Source organism: Xyrauchen texanus, chromosome 24, assembly GCF_025860055.1.
Source record: "Xyrauchen texanus isolate HMW12.3.18 chromosome 24, RBS_HiC_50CHRs, whole genome shotgun sequence".
NCBI classification, from domain to species: domain Eukaryota; kingdom Metazoa; phylum Chordata; class Actinopteri; order Cypriniformes; family Catostomidae; genus Xyrauchen; species Xyrauchen texanus.
Window position 1 is genome coordinate 34032489 of NC_068299.1, and position 24688 is coordinate 34057176.

The window sequence follows — 24688 nt, forward strand, 5'->3', positions numbered from 1 at the left end:
CCGGGGAACCACCTCTCTTGATCCCGGCTCCCGCCTCTGGGCTTTCCGCGCCAGCCACGGTGAGTGAACCAACCCCCACGCCTGCTGTGATCAGCGAGCCAGCGCCTGCAGCTCCTATCGTCAGTGAGCCAGCGCTGCCAACTTCGTCCGCCCGGAGGAGGAGGAGAAGAAAGGCCTCTGCTCTCCAGCCTCCGCCAACCACGGCCAACCAGCCAATGCCTGCAGCCCCGAACATCAGTGAGCCAGCACCTGTAGCCTCGAACGTCAGTGAGCCAGCGCCTGTAGCCTCGAACGTCAGTGAGCCATTGCCTGTAGCCTCGAACGTCAGTGAGCCAGTGCCTGTAGCCTCGAACGTCAGTGAGCCAGCGCCTGTAGCCTAGACCGCCTCAGAGCCAGCGCCTGTAGCCTCGACCGCCTCAGAGCCAGCGCCTGTAGCCTCGACCGTCCCAGAGCCAGCGCCTGTAGCCTCGACCGTCCCAGAGCCAGCGCCTGTAGCCTCGACCGTCCCAGAGCCAGCACCTGCAGCCATGACCGTCCAAGAGCCAGCGCATCCCGAGCCTCCTAGGGCTCCGCCTCCCAGGGCTCCACCTCTCGAGCCTCACAAGCCTTCCAGGGCTCCGCCTCCCGAGCCTCACGAGCCTTCCAGGGCTCCGCCTCTCGAGCCTCACGAGCCTTCCAGGGCTCCGCCTCCCGAGTCTCTCGAGCCTCCCAGGGCTCCGCCTTTCGAGCCTCCTAGGGCTCCGCCTCTCGAGCCTCCCAGGGCTCCGCCTCTCGAGCCTCTCGAGCCTCCCACGGCTCCGCCTCTCGAGTCTTCCAGGTCTTCGCTTCTAGAGCCTCCTACGGCGCCATCTCCCTCGGCTCCGCCTCCAGAGCCTCCTACGGCGCTACCTCCCTCGGCTCTGCCTCCAGAGCCTTCCAGGTCTTCACCTCTAGAGCCTCCTATGGCGCCATCTCCCTCGGCTCCGCCTCCAGTGCCTCCTACGGCTCCAACTCCAGAGCCTTCCAGGTCTTCACCTCTAGAGCCTCCTACGGTGCTACCTCCCTCGGCTCCGCCTCCAGAGCCTTCCAGGTCTCCGTCTACCGAGCCTCACCCTGCTCTGCCTCCTGAGCCTCCCTTGGCTCCGCCCCCTGAGCCTTCCAGGGCTCCGCCTCTAAAGCCTCCTACGGCTCTGCCTCCTGAGCCTTCCAGGGCTCCGCCTCTAAAGCCTCCTACGGCGCCGCCTTCCTCGGCTCCGCCTCCTGAGCCTTCCTCGGCCCAGCCTCCAGAACCTCCAGAACCTCCCTCAGCTCCACCTCCTGAGCCTCTAGAACTCAAAGCGTTGCGAATAGTAAGACTGTATAAAAACACAAAACAAGGATTCAGTAATGATGGGAATTAAATTATTATTATTAAACTTAAAAAATTATTAAACAAAAATAATTGCAGAAGTCTGCAATATAAGAATATGCTTCTGTATCTCACGGTCTCCTCTTGTTTGAGACATCCAGGATAAGCACACAAACGCACCATTGTGAGTAAAGAAACAGATAAATACAGATCTAAACCAAAACCAACCAAGCTACTGTACAGCATTCCTCCTACTCCCTTGTAAACAGTGCTTTTGCCCCAAATCTTACATGACAGCTCTAAATAAAAATCAATATACAACAGTTAGTTCTGGTCCTCAAATCTGATTGGATGAGAGACGTGCCATGAGCACTGACGATCTGACACCATCAGCAATCGGACACTATCCTGTGTGAATCACTCCGCTTGTGTTCATCGTCCTAAACTAAAGTGTAAGAGCAGTGCATATGTGACCGATCACGGAAAGTAGGGACACAAGTCGGTTTTGGGGCATTTTGAGTTATTCACAGATTCTGAAAGTGTAGTCTCCAAGCTTTCCAACGATTTGTAACACATGGAAATCTGACAATATTTGGAGAAGTTGTGGCCATTTGAAGGTAGGCACTCAAAAAAGCTAAAAGGGGAGAAAACGGCCTCAAAAGATTGTGCAGTTCTCACCTCTCTCTGCTGCTGGGAGTGACAATAGGGCTCATTTACATCTCATTTAGATAAGCCATACCCCTGTAAAGCTCCCCCTGTAAACATGGACTAAACATGAGATAACGTGATACGTGTTCTTAGAATGAACAAAAAGCGACAAACTTTGATGTTTATGGAAACTCACCCCATAAGAAACAGAAAAGTATTCTTGCAGATCTCGTTGCCTCCAATGAAATAAGTCATTCGGGCACACTTTCTCTTTGTCGGGGTCTTCTTTGTGGATGTAACCATCTCCGAAGTTTGCACTGTGCGTCTGTTTGCCTCTAAATGTCCAATAATTCGCATGGCGCCAGTCCGATACATTCTTCCTCGTCTTCATCTTCGCTCAGTTGTAGATTAGGGATATTATTCAGTCTTATCATGCCACTTTCATCGTCGCTCAGATCGTCTTCAGAATCAGTGAGCGCTTGTTCATAAGCATCCGGCTTGTCGAAGAAGTACTTCAAAACATTTTCGTTGTAACGGCCACGGTTCAGCTCGTCTGCGACATTCTTTGCGGCGTCCATCTTCATTGAATTTTGATATCAGATAGAGCCGGCTAGACGCTGCATAATAAGTAGCCACGCTGTTAGGGGCGGGGGCAAAAGCGCCGGCTATTCAGTACTGGAAATACACACAGACAATGACACGCCCCTACTGCATGCTAGAATCTCCGAAAAACAAGCCGATTTCAACCTCAAAATGTACGCTTTTAAATATACCAATACTGTTATCTCAAACATGGAGAGGCTTCTTCATGATCTCAACTAACAGATTCTGCAAAAAAGCGGAAATCACCAATTTTGGAAAAAAACACTTGTTTCTCATTTTGCTCACAAGTTGTGCTGCCGACTTGTGTCACTGGTTTCCGTGACGGGTCACATAAGTGTTAAGAGCTTCTGTATGTGTGTCTTTTTAAAAAATATATATTTTTACATTACATATGTTAGCCAGCAGATGGTGGCAAAAAATCCTTTTTGTGTGTAATATGAGCCAGTTAGGTGACGTTAAGTGAATCCGCATCAACCAGTGTTTTCATAGAACAGCGCTCTGTGATCGCTTATATTACTACTACACTACTAAAGCTAGGAACGGCTTTAAATGAACAACTTCAGCATTAAGGCTCATCACAGCTGAGTGACACCACAGACTGATTAATTACTCAACTCAACCAGAGTTACCAGAGTTTCCACATTGGAGAGGACGTACTGTTTAAAATGGTGGAGGACATTGCGGTTTCTATAGTGAATGACCCTTTTCCACTGAAAACGCTGATTTTCAGAAAGCTGAAAATATCTTTGATTGGGTGTGGCAACAGGTGATCACACACGCTCCATCTCTCTCTCTCTCTCTCTCTCTCTCTCTTTCACACACACACAATGCATCATTTGGTTTGATTAGATTTGATCAGATTAGATTCTGATCCGTATAATACAACAAATATCCAACAAATATAATAAATAGCGGTTTTGATGAGTGAGTGAGTAATCTGAGCTGATTCGGTGAGGAAGTGAGTTGTCAGACTGATTCACTTCATGACTCCTGTGTTCGATTCAGACTGATTTGCATTTTCATTAAAAAAAGAACCACACCAATCAAGCAATTTGTTTGTGAACTGGACAGTACATTGCCCTGTATGTTTGTTCTTGAGTGTTTTTGATAAACATAGTAGGTGGGTGGATGTATGTATGAATGGACGCTCCTGGACAGCGCTGCAGGAAACATAAATGGTAATTGTGAACTGGTTTGGAGGGGGTGATGGAGGAGTCCGGAGACAATGAGGCAGGTTCAAGGTCAGTACTTTAATTTGTACTTCGGTCTGTATACACACGACAGTAACCGTCGCTATAATGTAAACTATACACGTTGCACACTTCTGGCTGTCGTGTTTTCTGGACACTCTCTCTCCTTCTCTCGACACTTGGCGTTCCTTAAATGTCTCTCTCCGTATCACTATAACAAGACACAGGTGTTAAAGGTAATTATAAACCAGGTGACAAGCCTTACCGTTCTCTCTCTCTCCCGCAGACCGACACACGACCACGCCCCCCATGCCACATGCCCCCACCGCTGACTCAGGCTGGGGCAACATCCGGCCTGCCCACTCCCCCCCCATTTCTGGAGAGAAAGTCAGCCACAACCATCTGCGCCCCCGGCCTGTGGACCACCTTGAACTTAAAGGGCTGGAGAGCCAGATACCAACGGGTGATCCGCGCGTTAGTATCCTTCATGCGGTGGAGCCACTGCAGAGGGGCGTGATCAGAACAGAGGGTGAAGGCCCGCCCCAGCAGGTAGTAGCGGAGCGTCAGAACCGCCCACTTAATCGCAAGACACTCCTTTTCGATGGTGCTATATTTCGTCTCCCTGAAGGAGAGCTTGCGACTAATAAACAGTACTGGCCGTTCCTCCCCTCCGACCACCTGCGAGAGCACTGCGCCCAGCCCCCTGTCAGATGCATCAGTCTGCAAAATAAAGGGGAGAGAGAAATCAGGTGCATATAAAAGCAGCCCCCCACAAAGTGCAGATTTTACCTTAAGGAGGGCCTGTTGGCACGACTCTGTCCACTGGACCGGATCGGGAGCCCCCTTTTTAGTAAGGTTGGAAGAGTGTTTCCTGGCGGCTCTTCGGTACTAACAGCTGAGTTGTAACCTCTTTGGTTTGAGTGTCCTGCGTCACTCGATACAACCGCTCTTTGATAATAGAAATGTATGGGTATGTGAGCGCGACACCGGGCTGGAGCTGTTGACCAGTGCAGGACCCATCCACACACATTACCCTCAGTAAATTTTTAAAGCCAGGCCAATTGGTTCCCAGGATTAGTGGATGGGTGAGGCGGGAATTAACCGCGGCCTCGACAGTATGCCTTTTCCCCCTGAATCGTATCTCAACGGTAGCCACTGGATATTTGTGAATGTCCCCATGCACACACCTCACCCTCACCAATTTATCTTTATCCAATGCCCCGCCTTGCACCAAGCATTGGTGGATTGAGGTTTGAGAACAACCTGTATCCCCTTCACCCTTACCGGTATGCGATACATTCCTGCCCGATCGGGGGCGGCCTGTGGAGCATCGGGGATCTGAACCATTGTCCCCACCTCCATCACTGGACACCGCTCCTGGCTATGTCCAGCTTCCACGCAGCTCCAGCAGACCGCCCAGGTCTTCCTTCCGCACTCGTGGGGCGGGCTCGCCAACCTGGGTAGAATAACGGAGAGAGACAGGGGGGTTTGAAGGGGCAGAGAAGGGGAAGGGTCCTCTGGACCGGGGTCGGGGTCTGGGCGGGCCTACCCACCTACGAGGAGCCGGAATTGGGCGGGAGTGAGGGGAACGGGGAGAAGGGGAGGGAACAGCAGGCACGGGGGTGGAGAGAGAGAGAGAGAGAGAGAGAGAGAGAGAGAGAGAGAGAGAGAGAGAGAGAGGATACTGCCTCGCCGTCTCCTGGGAACGCCGCCATGTAGTCCTCTGCCAGCTGGATGGCTTTCTTCAGGTGGCTATAGTCCAGGAGGCTGGCGGCGGGAAATTGTTGTGTCGCCAGCTGCGCCTCCCCGGAAAGTAGGGGCAATAGGCGGGCCGCCCACTGATCGGGTCAGCCATCGAGGAAGGTCGAGGAAGGCCTCCGGATCATCACTTGGCCCCATTTTCGCGAGGGCAAGCGGTGGGTTGGGATCCGAGGAGGACGCAGCACCAGCCCCCTCCCTGGCGATCAGGCTCTGCAGCGCTTGCCGGTCCTCGGCTTGTGCCTGGAGCAAGGCATGGAAGCGTTGTTCTTGCTCCCGGCGAACCTCCAAGAGGGCATGGTGTTGTGTCTGCTGGATGTTGGTGAGGGCGTTGATGACTTCGGCCAGCGGTGAAGGCTCCATAGCAGCGCTCTCCTCCAAACCCGGGTTCTCGGCACCACTGTGAACTGGTTTGGTTGGGGTGATGGAGGAGTCAGGAGACAATGAGGCAGGTTCAAGGTCAGTACTTTAATTTGTAATTCGGTTTGTATACACACGACGGTAACCGTCGCTATAATGTACACTATACACGTTGCACATTTCTGGCTGTCGTGTTTTCTGGACACTCTCCCTCTCTCGACACTTGGCGTTCCTTAAATGTCTCTCTCCATATCATTCTAACAAGACACAGGTGTTAGAGGTAATTATAAACCAGGTGACAAGCCTTACCGCTCTCTCTCTCTCCCGCAGACCGACACACGACCATGCCCCAGTAATTTTGGACAATGTCTCCTCATTAGACCCAAACCCTGAGTAATTAAATAAGGGAGACAAGCAAATATTTTCTTTTTCTATTCTGAAACCGAACTATCCACAATCTGTTTTTGCTAAGCTGTTGTGCATAATCTGATTGGTTGTTTTTAGAGCGTGCCCTCACACAAACATGATAAGCTTCTTATGTAATGGTTTGGCAAGGGAGAGTGTGAGTGTGTGGGCCTTGTCAAACATAAGCTTTGAATAAAATACCTATTTGCACAATGGGTGGATGCGTTCAACAAAGCGGTTTTCATTTCGTCAGCCATGCCGTGGGTGCTTTGTGTGCTGATCCCCACAGAGATGCACTCAAGCACACTTCACACGTCAGTATGTATTTCTGCTGTAGTAATGAAGATTGTGCAGGAATGTCACACATTCATATTTTAGGAAATATATTCTGCACAGTATGATCTGATCTAATCACACACACAGCAACCTGTTTGGTTGTTGTTACTAATTTGGATTTATTTCATTTTCACTTTTTTGCTCATTCCTGTGTGTCGTTAGTATTATTTGATGGTAATTAAGTATGCATGGATGAAGCAGTAATTACTAAGTACAGTCCTTCATCTGCATAGAACCATTGGGCTGATAATGATGCTTGCACACTGACTGTGCATATTAACGTTCTGGTTAGAAATATAACCTTGGTTCCCTGAAGGGAAGTAACATTACACTTCATCAGGAGTGATGATTTCTGGTGCACTTTAGATGTGAATCTATTAACAAAGGATGAACTGCGTATGAACGCAATGGGACACTGTCTGAGTGTTCTGATGCCCTTATACAATCACGGCAATTTATTGGCTGGTGGTGCCTAAGCGATGCCCCTTGGGAGCATGGGCTCCATAAAGGTGTTCACTTTGCAAGAGGCACAAGCCTATACAGTTACTAGAGAGTATGGGCAGCTGCACAGCATCTCGTTGCCACTCAGGGAAACAAGGTTACGCATGTAACCAAGACATTCCCTCTCGTAGGATCTCTATGCTGCGTTTGAATGCTATGGGAACGATATACATTCACGCCATGCGATCAGTAGCTGACAACTGTCTAAGCCTATGTGGCAAGCATACAGTGGTGCACAAGTGAGCTAAAGCATCTGAATAAAATAAATGATGGATTTACTCCTGTTCCAACAGAGATAACCTGGGAAGCAGGAGTCAAACCCTCATCCATATTATAAAATCTAACAAATGTATGCGGAGAAGACCACCTTGCAGTCATACAAATATCCTCCAAGAACTCACCTCTAGCCAAAGCCCATGAGGGTGCCATGCCCCTCGTAGAATGGGCCTGAATACATGAAGGCAATTGTAAACCACTTCATAAGCTTCATAAGCACTCAAAAGTGCCTCAATAATCCAATGAGACAGTCTTTCTTTGGACACCGAAACACCTCTGTTGCGGCCACCAAAGCACAAAAACAACTGCTCTGACTTATGCCATTGGCTAGTACAGTCAACATAAACTCACAGAGCCCGAACTGGGCAAAGCATATGTAACCTTTCAAGCTCATTTGACTTAAATGGGGAGGAGAGAAGGACTATAAATTAATGGTCTGCTAGTGAAATGAGGTAGAACTAAGCATGGGCAAATAGCCCAAATGAGGTCTTAACACAACTTCTGAACTCCCAGGTGCAAAATCCATACATAAGGGATTGATCGACAGAGTATTCAAATCACTAACTCTCATAAACGATGCAAATGCCACTAGCATGGCTGTCTTAGGAGTCAAAAACGTACCAATAACTGTTGTCAAGGGCTTGAACAGGGCACCCGAGAGCACCCCTAACACAACAGATAAATCCCATAAAGGAACGTGGACAGGACGAAAAGGTTGTACCCCACACATAAAACAAGAGAAAGCCTACAAACCGAGACTTCATTGATAACCACATGTTCTGCCACTATAGTGGAAACGTAGATTTGAAGCATTTTCGGGGTAACCCAGGCCCGAAATGCTCCTGCAAAAAATTCCAGCACTGTACCGACATGGTAGTGAACTGGATTTTCACTTTGCGCTATACACCAAGAAGCGGGGAAAAAAAATTAAATAAAAAAATGACACTTAAACATATATAGCCTCCTTGTTGATGGAGCTCTAGCATTTAGAATGGTATCAACCAGGGGGTTAAATTGGGCCAATACGGTCTGGAGTGGCGTTCCGGCATCTTCGATTAAAAATAAATAAAAAATGCTTGTTTGTCAATCCATCCCCTTTATTGTATTATCTGTTGCAGTTTTTGTTTGATCCATTTGACACATTCCATCTCTATTTAGCAAGTGTACTTGTTAAAAAATATTTCAAATTATTATGCTTCACTAAAGTCAGTTGCGGGCTTGTAGAGGCAGCATATACAAGAGCAGCACGAGACCACGCACCCCCGCATATAGACGAGCATTCCACTTCTGTACCACGGCGTGGTCCTATCTCGGTTTCAAAGAATGGTATCAACTGCTCACCCGTTTCTTCCTAGATACACTGATTTGCAGTAACGATTTTGCTTAGTTGTTAAAAATTTGTATACACGAAGGGTGAAGGGTTTTGAATCCAAAATCACTCACATCCAAAGCAATAACATTGATCAAAATATAATACAACTTGAGATCAAAAGACGACTTGACCAACACACTGTAAAGCATTTCACTGTTATTTGTATTATATTTATGTGTTCTCCATTTTTGTTGATTCAGCATTTTTTTTTCTTTTGTAGCAAATGTACAGTAAGATTCACAAGTGAAAATGCTTCTTCACGCCACAGTGTAGAATTTTAAACACTTCTATAATTTAACGCAACAGTTTTCATTATAATTTGAGTATAATGTATTTGTGTAGAAGGTGTTTGTTTCCCCTGTTAGGAACCATGTACATTTACTTTTACATTGTAACAAATAGATTTAAGTTTAGCATGTTCTATAACAGGAGTGGGCAACTATTTTTCTGTCCGCATGGACTATGCGTGGACAAAAGCGCATGCGCAAAGTTGACTGTTCAGATAGAAGAGTCCACTAGGTGGCAATACACACAGTTGGGCTGTACTGTCAAGCAGTAGTCGAAGAACATATCTTTCTCCATCATTTTGTTGTGGTTCTTGGTTCCTCTAATGGCGGATCCTCAGTTTTTTTTAATCCTTCATAGTGGATGTCCTGTAAATGACACAACACGTGCTGCCCTCTAATGTCTGGTAGTGTGTAACAAAGCAATTGTACTGCACATGTGTCGAATGTGTCCATTCACGCTCATCCTCGTGAGGTAGAATTTCAAAGCTGTGCGCACACAACTGTGCATGAGCTTGAACTCGCAAACTGAAGTATACATGGGCCTTAAGTTCACTCGCTCTTGTCCAGACTCTCTGAGTGAGCTAACACTTACCAATCATCAAGATAACTCAAAACGCGGATGCCTTGAAGCCTCAAGGGCGTCAGAGCTGCATCAATGCATTTCGTGAAAGTGCGTGGTGCCGGAGTACGTTTTAGACATGTTTCAACACCTGGGTTATGGTCTTGTGGTGCTGTGTCTAGCCTTTATAGCATAAGGACGAGTTTTGTATGAACTGCCCCACAGAGGGTGAGAATTAAGCTATGTGGACTTAACCACCCTTTATCCAAACGGAAGGATGCAAAATTGGTTTGCTTTGTAAGTTGCAGGTGGTGTTCCTTCATCCAGGCTGAAATGTCTGCCAAACAGGCTGAGCCAGGCATAGTGACTCACCTCCATCGGGGTGGCGGAGGATGAATCTCAGTTGCCTCCATGTCTGAGATCGTCAACCCGCACATTTTATCACATGGCTTGTTGAGCGCTTTACTGTGGAGACATGGCACTTGTGGAGGCTTAACACCATCCACCGCGGCATGCACACACAACTCACCACGCGCCCCACCGAGAGCTAAACATATTATGGTGACCACAAGTTGGTTACCACATGTGACTTTACCCTCCCTAGCAAATTTGATTGCTTAGGAGACCTGGATGGAGTCACTCAGCACGCCCTGGGATTCGAACTTGCAAACTCCAGGGGTGGTAGTCAGCGTCTTTACTCACTGAGCTACCCAGGCCCCTGGAAATAAGTGTCCTTCAAATCTATTGTCACAAACCAGTCCCCTGGCTGTACTTGTGACATTATTTGTTTTTGTGTCAACATTCTGAATTGACATTTCATTAGAGTGGAATTTAAATGTCTCAAATCCAGAATGGTAGGCAAGCCGCCGTGATATAACCATGCTCTATCATTCGAATTACCCATTTCGAAACGTTTTGCAACTGCTGCCAATCCGCCAGATGGAGGAATGAATGCATGGCTCTTTCCTGTAGTGCAACATGTAACCACTAGTTGGCGCTCTTGGCATACTTGTGGTGACTGTAATCAGAAGCACAGCGGAAGGAGACCCCTGTGCCTTCGCTACTGCGGTCGATTGAATGAAAGTAAATAAGGTTTTGCCTGTTTTATATCCAGGCATGTATATAAACACCCTGAAGTTGCTACAGCAGGGACGCTCAAGGAATTACACATCTTCTCTGGCATTTTGAATGGGGAAGAATGTAGGGAGAATTGCCTTTATTATATATATATGCATGTATAAAAGTCACCCTGAAGTGTGCATACAGCATGGACGCTCATGGAATAAAACATCTTGCCTGGCATGTTGAACATTTACATTTGCATTTATTAATTTGGCAGATGCTTTTATCCAAAGCGACTTAAAAAAGAGGAATAATACGTCATAAGCGATTCATCTTAAGGAGACAGTAGTCCAATCAGTGCTGTATTACAAAGTTTCTCTAGCATAAGAATAGTAGTATCCAAGACAGATTAGAGTGCAATAAGTATATATACTACCAGTCAAAATGTTTTCTTTTTTTGTTTTTCACTTTTTAGTATAATAGTAAAGTCATTAAAACTATGGAATAACATAAATGGAACTATGGGAATTATGTTGTGACTATAAAAATCCAAAATAAATCAAAACTTTGTTATATTTTAGCATCTTCTAAGTAGTTACTATTTGCCTAGAATTTCCCATATAAGTGCCTAACATAGTTCCCATCTATGTTAGGCACTTATTGGCTTCTTTTCCAGTCTAGTTATGACAAGTGACTGAACAAAAAGTTGTGTGGCAAGTTCAGAGAGGAAGGGTCTTATTTTGCTGATATTGAAGAGTGTAAATCTACATGATCGTGCTGTCTTTGAGATGTGGTATGTGAAATTGAGTTGTTTATCGATGGTTACCCCTAGATTTCTGACCGTTTAGGAAGGCGTTACTGTAGTTATACCCAGCTGAATGGTGATGTTGTGTTCAACAGCAGGGTTGACTGGAAAGACGAGGAGCTCAGTCATCGCTAGGTTAAGTTGCAGGTGGTGTTCTTTCATCCAGGCTGAAATGTCTGTCAAACAGGCTGAGCCATGCATGGATGTGCCTGGAGCCAAGGACAAGCTGAAGGAAGAACAGTGAACTGAGGCGCCGCCCCTTCTAAGGTGGATGTCAAGAGTGGCCTGTGGCAAGGGGCTATTTTATATATGAAAATCTGCAATGCCCAGGTCCACTGATACAAATCATTCAGTCAGACAAACGAGATGTCATGCTCTCGTTACTGGCTGGGAAATCTAGAAGAAGATTAGCTTAGCACCTCACCTGAGCGTGTACATGTCTCACTTTTTAAAGCCCAGCAAAAAAATACATCTTCACAAACACCGAACCTAAACGATAGCAGCGTGCTGGAGCGAGCCGCAAATCACCACAGGCTCACTGAACAGGAGAGCTCTAATTCACATCATTGCATGCCTCTCTTGTGCATTTTCTCAAATGCTGCAGGTGTATAGTAGGCAGAGAGGGGAACAGCTTCAGCTTTCAGAACAAAAGCGTGCAGAGTGCAAAGCGTCTTGATTTTCATACGCTCACAGTGAACACAGTCAGTCTCAACAAGCTCAGCTTAAGCAAAACAACACTCTTGCCAATCAAATAGGTATATATTGCTTGTGTTTTAATTTGCAAAATTAATAAAGATGTCATTAAGCAAAAGGCTCTTGTAGTTTTTTATTTTCACCAATAGAAACACAATACAACACAACACACAATATCAAACAGAAGGATACGCTGTTCATAGGAGCACAAGTAGGGAAGTAGAAATAATCCACTTGCTGTAAAGGTGTGCAGTTTCAATGACAAAGCAAAGATCCGGGCTTTCAGAGCATGAGAGATTAAATGTTGAACCATATTTTCATATTTTAATTTTTTTATTACATACTGTATATTCAAACTCTAAATTTATGTAATTTAGTATTTTTTTGTAATGACCATGTTTCAAATTTATTTATGTAGCTTTGCTCACTTGCAAAGTTGTACGGTTTACTGTTCAACAAGTGAAAATAAATAATATATAAAATAATATACTATAATGTAATATAAAAATAGAAGATACATGGTGAATATGTGTATGATTGAGGTCACGCAAGAAAAAGAATTGGGTCCAATTCCTACCTCTTTATCTGCTAAATGTGAACGTGAAATGATTAACTAGTGTGAGAAATGTCCTACACTGACCAGAGCTGATGTCCAAGTAAAAGTGCATTCGAGGCCGCAAACATGCACATCTGTGTGAATGTTTGGTGATTTTGTGAAATTATGGTATTAAGCACAGATTAATTACATTTTGTTGTCTTGCTCTCACTGTGTTTGGAAATTGACCTTAGTTATTGTCCCAACTTTACCCAAGCGCTGTTTGAAAGAAATTGAAAAGAAAATTGATGAAAAAGAAATGAGATTTACACCAATCCAATCCTCAGGATTAGGAGAGTTTTCAAATTGTTATGGTCAGCCAAGGCCATACTTAAGTAATAGTAGCTGCACAAGAAACATGCACAAGGATGGGGCCTGGGTAGCTCATCAAGTATTGACGCTGGCTACCACCCCTGGAGTTGAGAGTTCAAATCCAGGGCGTGCTGAGTGACTCCAGCCAGGTCTCCTAAGCAAATAAATTGGCCCGGTTGCTAGGGAGGATAGAGTCACATGGGGTAACCTCCTCGTGATCACTAAAATGTGGTTTTCGCTCTTGGTGGGGTGCGTGGTGAGTTGTGCGTGGATACCGGGGAGAATAGTGTGGGACTCCTCACGCGCTACAACTGAGATTCATCCTCCGCCACACTGATTGAGGCGAGTCACTACGCCACCATGAGGACTTAGAGTGCATTGAGAATTGGGCATTCCAAATTGGGAAGAAAGAAACATGCACAAGAATGTTCCAATATGAATTAGAATTTGATCATATTCCAAATATGTGAGTGCCATTTACACTTGTGAATTTGATTTCCATGACCCGATTAAGGCAATATTCAAGTTTCTAGAAATTGGCGACAGCCAGCATGCTTGTATTAATCTGAATTTGAGTCATGTAAACACTATATTACAGAATATACTGTACACTGTAAATTAATAGTTCTTTGTATTTGTGCATGTCCAAACAAATGTAATTCTGGGTCATATTAGACACAGACAGTTGAGAAAATTAAAGCTATTGAATGCAACACATTCTTGGAGTGAGGAGAAAACTTTTTTAAATAACATATTTGAAAAGAAACTTCATATGGCCTGTATTTGTAACAGTCACATGACCTACATTTTGTTATTCAATGCACTCTTGTCAATTACATGAATGAGAACTGATGAGATGATAAAATACTGTTCAGAATGACTTAAAATGCAGCATAGTAAATGGCCAGATTGAGAATTTTGGGTGTTTCCATACAAGTCAAGTCAAGTGGTTTTTATTGTTGTTCAACCATATACAGTTAGTACAGTACATAGTGAAACAAGACAACATTCCAGGACCATGGTGCTACATAAAACAACATAGGACAAACACAGAACCACATGAGACAAAAAGTATGGGACAGTACAATAAATTAAAAAAAAATTAACAGGACAATAGGCACAGTGAGAGACAGTGCAGCCCCGACCAGTACACAGTAGTGCAAAAAGTTTCTAAAAATGCCAAATATAAACATAACATACTATGAGATAGTGTTCTATGCACAGCAGTTATTGAGGTAGCAGCCAGGTATAAAATGACAATAATTAAAGTGCAACTCAGGACAGGTTGTTGGCTCTACACCAGTCCGTTAGCTGCTGCACCTCCTCTCTGTATGCTGACTCGTCGTTCTTGCTGATGAGACCCACCATGGTCGTGTCATCAGCAAACTTAATGATGTGGTTCGAGCTGTTCATTGCTGCACAGTCGTGAGTCAGCAGAGTGAACAGCAGTGGACTGAGCACACCGCCCTGGGGGGCCCCAGTGCTTAGTGTGGTGGTGGTGGAGATGCTGTTCCCAATTTGGACTGACTGAGGTTTCCCAGTCAGGAAGTCAAGGATCCAGTTACAGAGGGAGGTGTACAGGCCCAGCAGGTTCATCTTTCCAATCAGGTGCTGAGGAGTGATTGTGTTGAATGCTGAGCTGAAGTCTATGATCAGCATTCGAACGTATGAGTCCTTTTTATCTAGGTGGGTGAGGGCCAGATGGAGGGTGGTGGCGATGGCGTCGTCTGTTGAACGGTTTGGACGATACGCAAACTGCAGTGGGTCTTAATGAGCCTCATGACGAGCCTCTTGAAGCATGGGGCGGTAGTCGTTGAGGCAGGACACTGAAGACTTCTTTGGCATGGGGACGATGGTGGTGGCCTTGAAGCACATTGGAATGACGGTGCTGCTCAGAGAGATGTTGAAGATGTTGGTAAGAACATCTGCCAGCTGGTCTGCACATCCTCTGAGCACTCTGCCAGGAATGTTGTCTGGTCCAGCAGCCTTCCGTGGGTTGACTCTATGTAGAGTTTTCCTTACATCAGCTGTGGTAAGACAGAGCACCTGGTCGTTGGGAGGAGGGGTGGTCTTCCTCGCCACCACGTCGTTCTGTGCTTCAAACCTAGCGTAGAAGTCGTTCAGCGCATCTGGAAGGGAGGCATCTTTGTCAGAGGCAACTGATGTTGTCCTGTAGTTGGTGATGGCCTGGATGCCCTGCCAAATGCGACGCATGTCGCACTGTGCTGGAAGTGACTGTGGATTCACAGGGCGCGTGCATGCTTTGCCTCTCTGATGGCCCGGGACAATTTGGCCCTCACTGTTCTTCGGGCAGCCTTGTCGCCTGCTCTGAAGCGGAGTCTCGAGTCCTCAGCAGCGAACGCACCTCCGCAGTCATCCACAGCTTCTGGTTGGAGCATGTGGTGATTGTCTTGGAGAAGGTGACATCATCAATGCATTTGCTGATGTAGCTGGTCACTGATGCTGTGTACACTCAAAACAGTCCTGAAGAGCAGAGATGGCTCCTGCTGGCCAGGTTTTCACCTGCTTCTGGAGCGGTCTGTATGCTGGAATTAGCATAACAGAGATGTTGTCTTAGTAGCCGAGGTGGGGGTGGGGCACCGCCCGGTACGCGCCTGGGATGTTTGTGTAAACAAGATCAAGCGCGTTCGCCCCTCTCGTTGCAAAGTCCACATACTGATGGAATTTAGGGAGCACTGTCTTGAGATCTCCGGCGACAATTAACAGTCCGTCAGGGTGAGTGTTCTGCAGTTCGCTCATAGCCCCATACAGTTCGCAGAGCGCTTCCTTAGCGTTAGCGCTGGGGGGAATGTAAACTCTGGTTATAATAACAGTGGTGAATTCCCGTGGTAAATAAAAAGGTCTGCATCTAACAGTCACAAGCTCCACCAGCGATGAGCAGAAACTAGAGACTAGCATAGAGTTATTGCACCATTCTGTGTTGATGTAAACACACAAGCCACCACTGCAAGTCTTACCGCACAAATCTGCATTTCTGTCAGCACGAAACGAGGTGAGCCCGTCTAGCTGAATGGCGGCATTCGGAACTCTGTCGCTGAGCCAATTCTCCTTGAAAACAAAGACGCAACAGTCTCTAAGCTCACTCTGCGTAGTCTGCTGGAGTCGGATGTAGTCCAGTTTATTTTCCAGGGAGCAAACATTTGAGAGCAGGCTAGACGGGAGAGCCGGCCGGCTAGGGTTTGTTTTTAGCCTAGCATGGACCCCCCACCCTCTTGCCATGCTTTCACTTCCTCGCACACCGCTTACGACATCCCCTCCCCCGGCCACCTGGAGTCTTGGTCTCCGCAGCAAGCAGAGTTTGCGTAGCAACTCCCGCAGATCATCATGCAGCTTGGTTGTTGCATGAATCTTATATTTTAGCAGTGTCTGGCGATGGTAGACACAAACACCGGTTGCTCCGATGGCCATGTGCCGTAAAAGTCGGGCTAAGTGACAAAAATAGCACCATTTTGGATCCGGAGTGGCCGCTGCGTGCTACCGCGCCGCCATCTTGGATCATTATTACGATTATTCCAATAGCTGTAGAGCTCTTTCAGAATAATTACCTGCATGTAAACATGGTCATTGAAAATGTATAACTATTATGACTATTATTTGTATCCCAGTTTAACTTACACAAAACAGACATTTGTTCCATAGGGTGATGTGCGGTTTCTCTTCTGAAGGATAAAGTAAGTTTTACATTTCATCCATATCTAAGAAGATTACATTTGTTTACACTTGTGAAATTAACTGTCAGCTCTAAGCTTATTGAGAGGATTTACAGTTTTTTCATGAAGCTGAAACACTCAGAATATGATATAATGGAAAGGCTCTATTGTCCTTCAACATTCTCTGTAACCATTTTCTCGCTGAGAGTAAATGAGACATTAAAGGCCTCAATAATGACAGAGTAATTTGAATTGAATCGAAAATATACAAAGTAAAAACAGTAGAATTTTTGTACCTGACCAATTAGACACAATGTCCAGTCTTTTTTTTACTATAAATTCTCCTGAATGTCCAGTAGGTGCCGATATGCAAAAAGAAAGTAAATCACCAAAAACAAAAGTAGAATGCGAAAGTGAAAGTGGAGATTTATAGTAAAAAGAAATTAAATATTGATCACTTTCTCACATTCACTAATCATATTGCTTCAGAAGACATGGATTAAACCACTTGATCACTTTTATACTGCCTTTATGTGCTTTTGGAATTTCAGAATTTTTGTACCCATTCACTTACATTGTGAGGGCTTAAATATTCTTCTAAAAACACTTGTTTGTGTTTAGGAGAATAAAAAAATGGCATGAGGGTGAGTAAATGATGGTGAACTATCCCTTTAAGAACATTCAAGATGTAGGCCAGAAAAACAACACAACTGGACATAACAACATTCTGGTTCGCTGCTGGACTGCATGTGGGGCTAAAATTTATATCCTGACAGAAAGCATTACATAAATCATGTTAACATGGTTTGTATTGCAAGCCTAAAGGGAACCATCTACTCGAGACACTCCTCTGTACCAATGAGGGCTCAGAGCTTACCAGTGGACTTGCTTTTCAAACAATGCATTATGGTAATTCCAGTGACAGTTTTATTAGATGACGTCTTCTGTGATGGATTTATTGTATTCTCTATGGGAAAAAGCAGAACTAAATTGTACTCAACCTTGCGAAAAATGACATAACAGTTCTGATTTATACATTACAAGGCCCTTGTTTGGCACTAACTGTGAATGAAATAGAACCATGAAGGCTTTGCTATACTTAGGTATTTCAACAAGAGAAACTGTTAGATTTAAAAAATATAGGTTTAGATTTTCTTAAGAAAATGTCAGTTGTTCTTGCCCATGCAAAATTTGCCACCTATACTATGGTGTTGTGGCTGGTTGCCAGATGATTACTATGTGGGTACTAAGGTATTTCTGTTATTTTTAGTATGTTGCTAGGGAGGATGCAGGGGTGTTCTTGGTGGTCGCTATAGGCGATATTTTGATATGGCTCGTGTCCCTTATTCAGTGAAAATCTCTGGAATTTTTTGCCTGTTATATTGTCCACCAAGTGAAAATTGACGATTGCTTAGAAAACATCTGACTGCTTGAAAAGTAAAATTAGTAAAAGTGATAGCTCACCTCTCCTCAACAATCTGCAAGATTTTAGGTATCATTCATGCCTATAGCCCAAAAGATGTGGCACGAGCTACACGCCAAAGTTTAATATTTAGGATTAAGTGTTGAATCTAACTATTGAATCTACAGTGCTACAAGTGTAGTATTTGCATACAAATGACCCTTTGAGCCAGTTCTTTTAAATACACCGCGTAAAACATACATACAGTGCAATCAGTGTAGTCCGATATCTGAACAAATGACTCATTAGCCGGATCTTATGAATCTACAGCTCGAAACGCACCACGTGACCAGTGTAATGCTGATGCTGAATTAATTACTTTTATGAACTGGATCAAAAACTCTTCTGTCAGAGAAGCTTCTGAATTAATCTCACTGACATGGAAGTTATGTCTTTTTTTATGTCTAACTTTATATCAACCAAGATCTGTTTCTGTGTTATGTAATTTTTACTTAAAGTACTTGAGAAGTGCCTTGACTAGCGCAGTTTTCTTTGGTGTGTTGACGTATTTCCAACTGAAACATGAAGTTGGATCCTTCTGCTAGAGCCGTTGTGAAAGTCCAATGCAGATGAAGGAGAAACAAGCAAGTAAAAGATCACAATATATAAATTATTTGAATTACAATACACTAAACATAAAAATTAACTCAGAGCTGTACATCCAAAGATACCTAATTTAAAACACCTGCATTTAAAATATGACTTTCTTCGCATTCAAATTCTCTATGCCCTATTCCCTTCAAAGACAATTACCCTCCATTGTGAGAGCTTCAGAGGGCTGAACGGTTATAATGGTTAGTCAGAACTCACCTTAAGTCATTCTTATTGGAAATTTAGTTTAGAAGGAACCTAAAGCATGGATTGTGCTCCCTTTGATGTGCTCAGCAAATGCGCGCAGGTGAGAACACTGCCATTTGCGTTGAACCAATGAAGGGGAAGTGTGCGTTTAAAGTGGGTCTCACCTTGTGAAAAGCTCATTTTAATTTCTTTCAGTATTTCTCTGTCTATCGAACTTATTCTCTCTCATTTTACAGTGCTGTGGAAAAGTATTTGCCCGATTCTGATTTCTTCTGTTTTTGTGTATTTTCTAACTAAATTGTTTAAGATATTCAAAAGAGATATAACATAAACTAAAGGCAACCTGAGTAAACACAAAATACAGTTGTCAAATATATATATATATATATATATATATATATATATATATATATATATATAAGGCAATACATTGATATCATTGATCATAAGTCTATCTTTGGCCTACAGCAAGCCATTATGCAATAAATGAATAAATCAGTTCAAGGTAAACTTACAATAAAGGCTTTTCTAAGGACGCATCTACTGTATGTACCCATGTGTTAAGCGGATGCTTTTTTTTCAATATGTTTATTATTGCCCAACCTTTGACCCAGCCCAAAAAAATGCTAATTTACGATTTTTGATCTAGGTCAAGCTCATGCTGACTAGGTCAGAAGTACCTGAATTATGATTGGCTGCTAAATGTGAGGGCAAGTTCAATATGACATGATTAGCATCATCAGGTTATTGTTGTGGGCCGGTCTGTTTGATGGATGTTTACAAAGGCAAAGATGAAAGACAGAAGCCTACAAACAAACAGTCCAGCTTTTATCAGGATGCAGTTACCGCCATTATGCAATACATCAAGATAATAGATGGAGCACTATCTCAGGACTGTCAGGAAGTAACATCTGTATGCGAGCAGGAGAAGGAAAACAATATGGCATCAGGTGTTGAGCTGTAATTGAATTAATCAAAAATATCTGTCCTTAATCTTGGCAATATTTCCTAAACTTCAAAGGCTGCTGGGCCCCGTAGGAGAGCTCTGAGTCATGCACACTTATTATTTATGCACTAGCTCTTTACCATGTGCAGCTCTCTGTCAGTCAGCTGCTGGAGAGTGGCCAATGAATCATTTCTCTGTTTTCTTCTGTGGAATCTTTCTCTCTGCATTTCTCTTATACGATCTTACTCCTGATGCTCCTTTTCAATAGACCAGGCTTATTGTTGTATACACTAAAACTAATACTGTGCCCTAAACAGACGTGATGCGATAGTTCCAGGGACAAGCGATTTGTCTAATTATGACACAGGATCACAGCAAATCACAACATATTTGATGTTAAATTGACTGTAAAGAGAATGAATTTTGGACCAATTAGTGTTCACAGTGGTCAGGATTAACCGGCATGACACCACAAAATTCAAAAACAAGCGATCGACATAGTGTCCTTTTGCTCATTGTGGTCGCAGCTAGTTATGCGCTACTTTTTGGGTGAAATGTCCACAGAGGGGCGCAAATAGCGATACACCACAAGTGAAGGTAAACATGCAGGAGCCAATGCAAAATTGTCTGATGGGAGATGCTGCTTGTCAGTGAGTCGGCATAATATGGCCGATCCTACTGCACTGGAACTCATGGACATAACATGCAGAATTCCCGTCATCAAGTTGATTCTTCAGCCGTCACAGAAACACAGACGTACACGTGAATATCATTCATTTTGAATGTAGTGAACAAAAATTATATAATTTAAGAAATGTGTAGACCAAGTAATGTAAGACAATAACATAATTGGAAGTCAGTAACTGCAATCTGATTACATAAATTTAAAAAGATGTTAAACTACTTTTTGAATAAAGTAATGAGATTACAGTAACAAATTATTTTGTACTCAGATTACACCCACACGGCATGAATATACAGTAAATGCGCCACACCTCCCACCACCACCCCTGGAAAATCATCCTCCTTTCTTATGGCTGCTAATGGTTCTAGGGCAAGACAGAACAATAAGGGGGAAAGAGGGTAACCCTGCCGGGTGTCCCTATCCAGTGTAAAATAATCTGAAATTAATCCATTTGTTTGAACCGCCGCTACCATCTATAAAGTGTCTATAAAGTAACTTAATCCACCAAATATAAGTATTCCCAAACCCATACATTTCTAAAATCTTAAAAACATAATCCCATTCTACCATATCAAATGCTTTTTCGGCATCAAGCAAGATGGCAATGACCGGAGACTGATCGTTCGTCACTGCTCATATGACATTAATGAAACACCTAATGTTATCAGAAAAGTTACAGCCCTGAATAAACCCCACCTGATCTATATATATATAAGAGATGTCATAGCTGTACTCAATCGGTTTGCCAACATTTTTGACAATATTTTAACATCTAGCTGGATCAGGGAATTTGGGTGGTAACTCTTACACTCACTTGGATTTTTGTCCTTTTTAAGAATCAAACTGATCCGGGCTTGTGATATGGTTAGTGGAAACTTTCCATTCTTTAAGGATTCTGTATAAACTTCTAGCGACAGTTCTGTAGCATAAGATCTAAAAAATTCAGCAGCAAAGCCATCTGGCCCCGGAGCCTTGCCTGTAGGCAAGGCCTTAATGACCTCGCCAAGCTCCTCCAAGGTTATCTCAGAATGAAGAAAATGTTTTGCTCGGCCGACAATTTAGGAAGAACTAATGGTTCCACAAAGTTTCTAATATCCTAATATCTAAAGATGTGGAACTATAAAGCTCAAGATAGAATTCTTTAAAAGCATTATTAATATCAGTGGCCGAGGTAAATATTTTACCTTAATATTTAATATTTTTCTTCAGCAGATTTCACGAGGGAATGGTTGGAAAAGACTCTCTCTGTTTTATATATCAATCAGGTCAATTCAAAGGGGGGTTGACGGTGGTGACTTGACGTGGTTATGTGGCAGGACATGGAAACATAGTGAAACAAGGTGTGGGGCGTGGTCTGGTGAAACATGGCTTGGAGCATGAGACCAGGGCAGAGTCCGTGGGGGGTGAAGCCATAAGAGACTCGATGGGCAGAGCCAAGGAAGGCAGAGCTGTGAGAGGCTCGAGGAGCGAAACCATGGAGAACTGGATACCTGGAGAGTAGCTGAAGACAGGAAGGGCCAGGGTGGAGCCAGAGGCAGGGAGTACCAAGGCAGAGCTGGGGGATCAGAAGACTGAGGCGAAGGGCCAGAGTAGAGCCGGTGAGGCTGAGGACCAAGGCGGAGACATAGGGATGGAGGTCCCCAGTGGAGCTGAAAGATTAGAGAAACAAGGCGTAGCCAGAGGACAGAGAGCCAAGATGGAGCCAGGTGACCGAAAGACCAAGGAGGAACTGGAAGGACGAGGGACAGTAAAGCCGACAGGCTGAAGGACCATGGTGAAGCCGTGTTAACACAGCCGAGGTGATGTCAAATGAAGGACAAGACAAGGCGAAGTCCAGGGCTCGGAGGGTCTAGGTGGAGTCGGAGGTGCGAAAGTTCTAAGTGTCTGGGATTTCCCAGAGGGTGATGATCGAGCCGGTTGTTTGGGGGAACTGGCCGATCAGGAGAACTCAGGGTGGGCATAAGGGCAGGAAACAATTCCAACTCAAATAGCCCAGTGTGAGATGGCTCTGGAACGGATGAGGTTTAAAATGCTGGCTCTGGGACAGACGAGACTTGCAACACTGGTTCATTGGCCATGGCAGACGTGATTGTTGGCTAGTTGACCAGAGGTGAGCCTGAGACATGGCATGGAGCAGGCTGAGGCGTGGCTGTGACATGGCATAGAGCAGACACAGGATCTGGGGCAAAAGTTGGCGCTAGCTCAGTGAGCATGACGTGGAGATTGGCTCATTCAGTCCAAAGCAAAACAGTCCTTGAGGGCAATCTCATTAAAATCGTCAAGGTAGCAAAGACCGCAAAACTCAGTGACATAATCCTCCAGGGTTCGATTACCCTGGCATAAACAAAGAAGCTGGATTATGGGTTCATTTTAGTCGGTCAGGTATTCTGTAATGATGGGCTGACAATGACAGGCAGATGATGAAGACGATGATGTGTGATGAACCCAAATCCAGTTTATTATCAATCTTGAAATCCAAAACCCGTAACTCCAAACATGAACAAAATACAAAAACATGAACTTGACTTGACTAAACTTGACATGAACAGTCCTACAATGTTATATTCACAATACCTGACCAGAGACAATGGCAAACATGAAGGCTTAAATACACAGACATGGGTAACAAGTAAATAAGACAACCAATCACAAGACTGAACTAATAAACAAGAAAACAAGACAATGACTATGAACCAGTGACATAGCTGAAATAACAACAAGAATATGAACATGAGGGAAACAGGATAATCACATGACTTGGAACCACATGACATGAAACAGGAACTAAACTTTCAAAATAAAAGACATGAAAAACATGAAAAACACACACAACCCTGACAGTTACCTTCACTATGCGTTCAACCATTACGCAATAAAATGTTATTTATGAATAGTGAATGTGTTTAAAACTTGGGAATTTGGAAAAATAAATGTTGTACATGATTAAGGCTCTTCTAGCCACAATTTGATTATGTTTTTTAAATTACCACATTATAATAGCCAGCGTTATTAATATTAGACATATACCCCATGTGAGCACCTTGGATTTTTGGCATGATGTAGCCTAAAATATACACATTTCTCTATGACCAGGTTGGATTAATGGCCAACACTTTTAATGCACTTTTGGGGTATTACATGTAACTTTTTTTTTTTAACAAAAAAGTTAAATAAAACAGTGGATCAATTACCCAGATGATCAATAGATTAATTACACTAGGGATTCATGCTTTGAGTGTGAGGCGGGTTTTCAGCATACTATGTGGAAGACTTTGTGGTTGAAGCAACTGACACATGTATAAATACTATTCCCCATTCGCATCATAACAGTTTTAATTTCAGTTTCACCTTTGCGGTTTAAATAAACCATAATTGTCACATTCTTCAAAAGTGCATCTTGAATGATTTGGATTTATTATGACAACATTAATTTAAAAAGAAAGTTTCGATAACATAAAGTTAACTGCACAAAAACGTGTTCTAAAGTGACGCGCGAATGAGCAAGGACATTTCATTTGACAAACACATGCTTCGATTCCTCTGGCCTCATTTCCTTTCATCCTTTCCTAGTTTCCTAAGTGGGTGGAGTTACAGACATGAGAACAATTTCAGACATGAGAAGCACCCAAGTAAATCTAGGCAGTGCAGGGCATGACGTGCGGTTGTGCTGATGACGCAATTTGCATCAAGCATACTGTATGCGGAGCAATCAGCAAAGCAGACCACTGAATTATGCTTAGGACTTAAGGGGCCTCAGCAATCTTTCAAGGGCACTGTAAGACTTAAAAATTATCTAAGGTATATCAAAATAATTAGTATTGTTTTTTATAATTAAAATGCTAAAAACCAATAGAGAAACTGACAGTTCCTGAAACTTATGATATCAAAAATGAATTGTGATTATTTATTTTGATCTATTGACACTACTAGATTCTTGGAGGAGGGGTCCCTCAAATATTGTCTTTTTTGCTGCTGTACTTTCAATTAGAGACACTATTACAGCAGTTTACACGCGTTTAAGAATCTAAGTTATAAAT

At 43.8% G+C, this 24688-nt stretch overlaps 1 protein-coding gene across 2 annotated transcripts in view; it reads left to right on the top strand.

Annotated features, from left to right (window-relative positions):
* Positions 1-24688, top strand: part of LOC127617789 (synapse differentiation-inducing gene protein 1-like) — a 56142-nt gene that overhangs the window by 30001 nt on the left and 1453 nt on the right. The gene's annotated exons all lie outside the window — the stretch shown is intronic.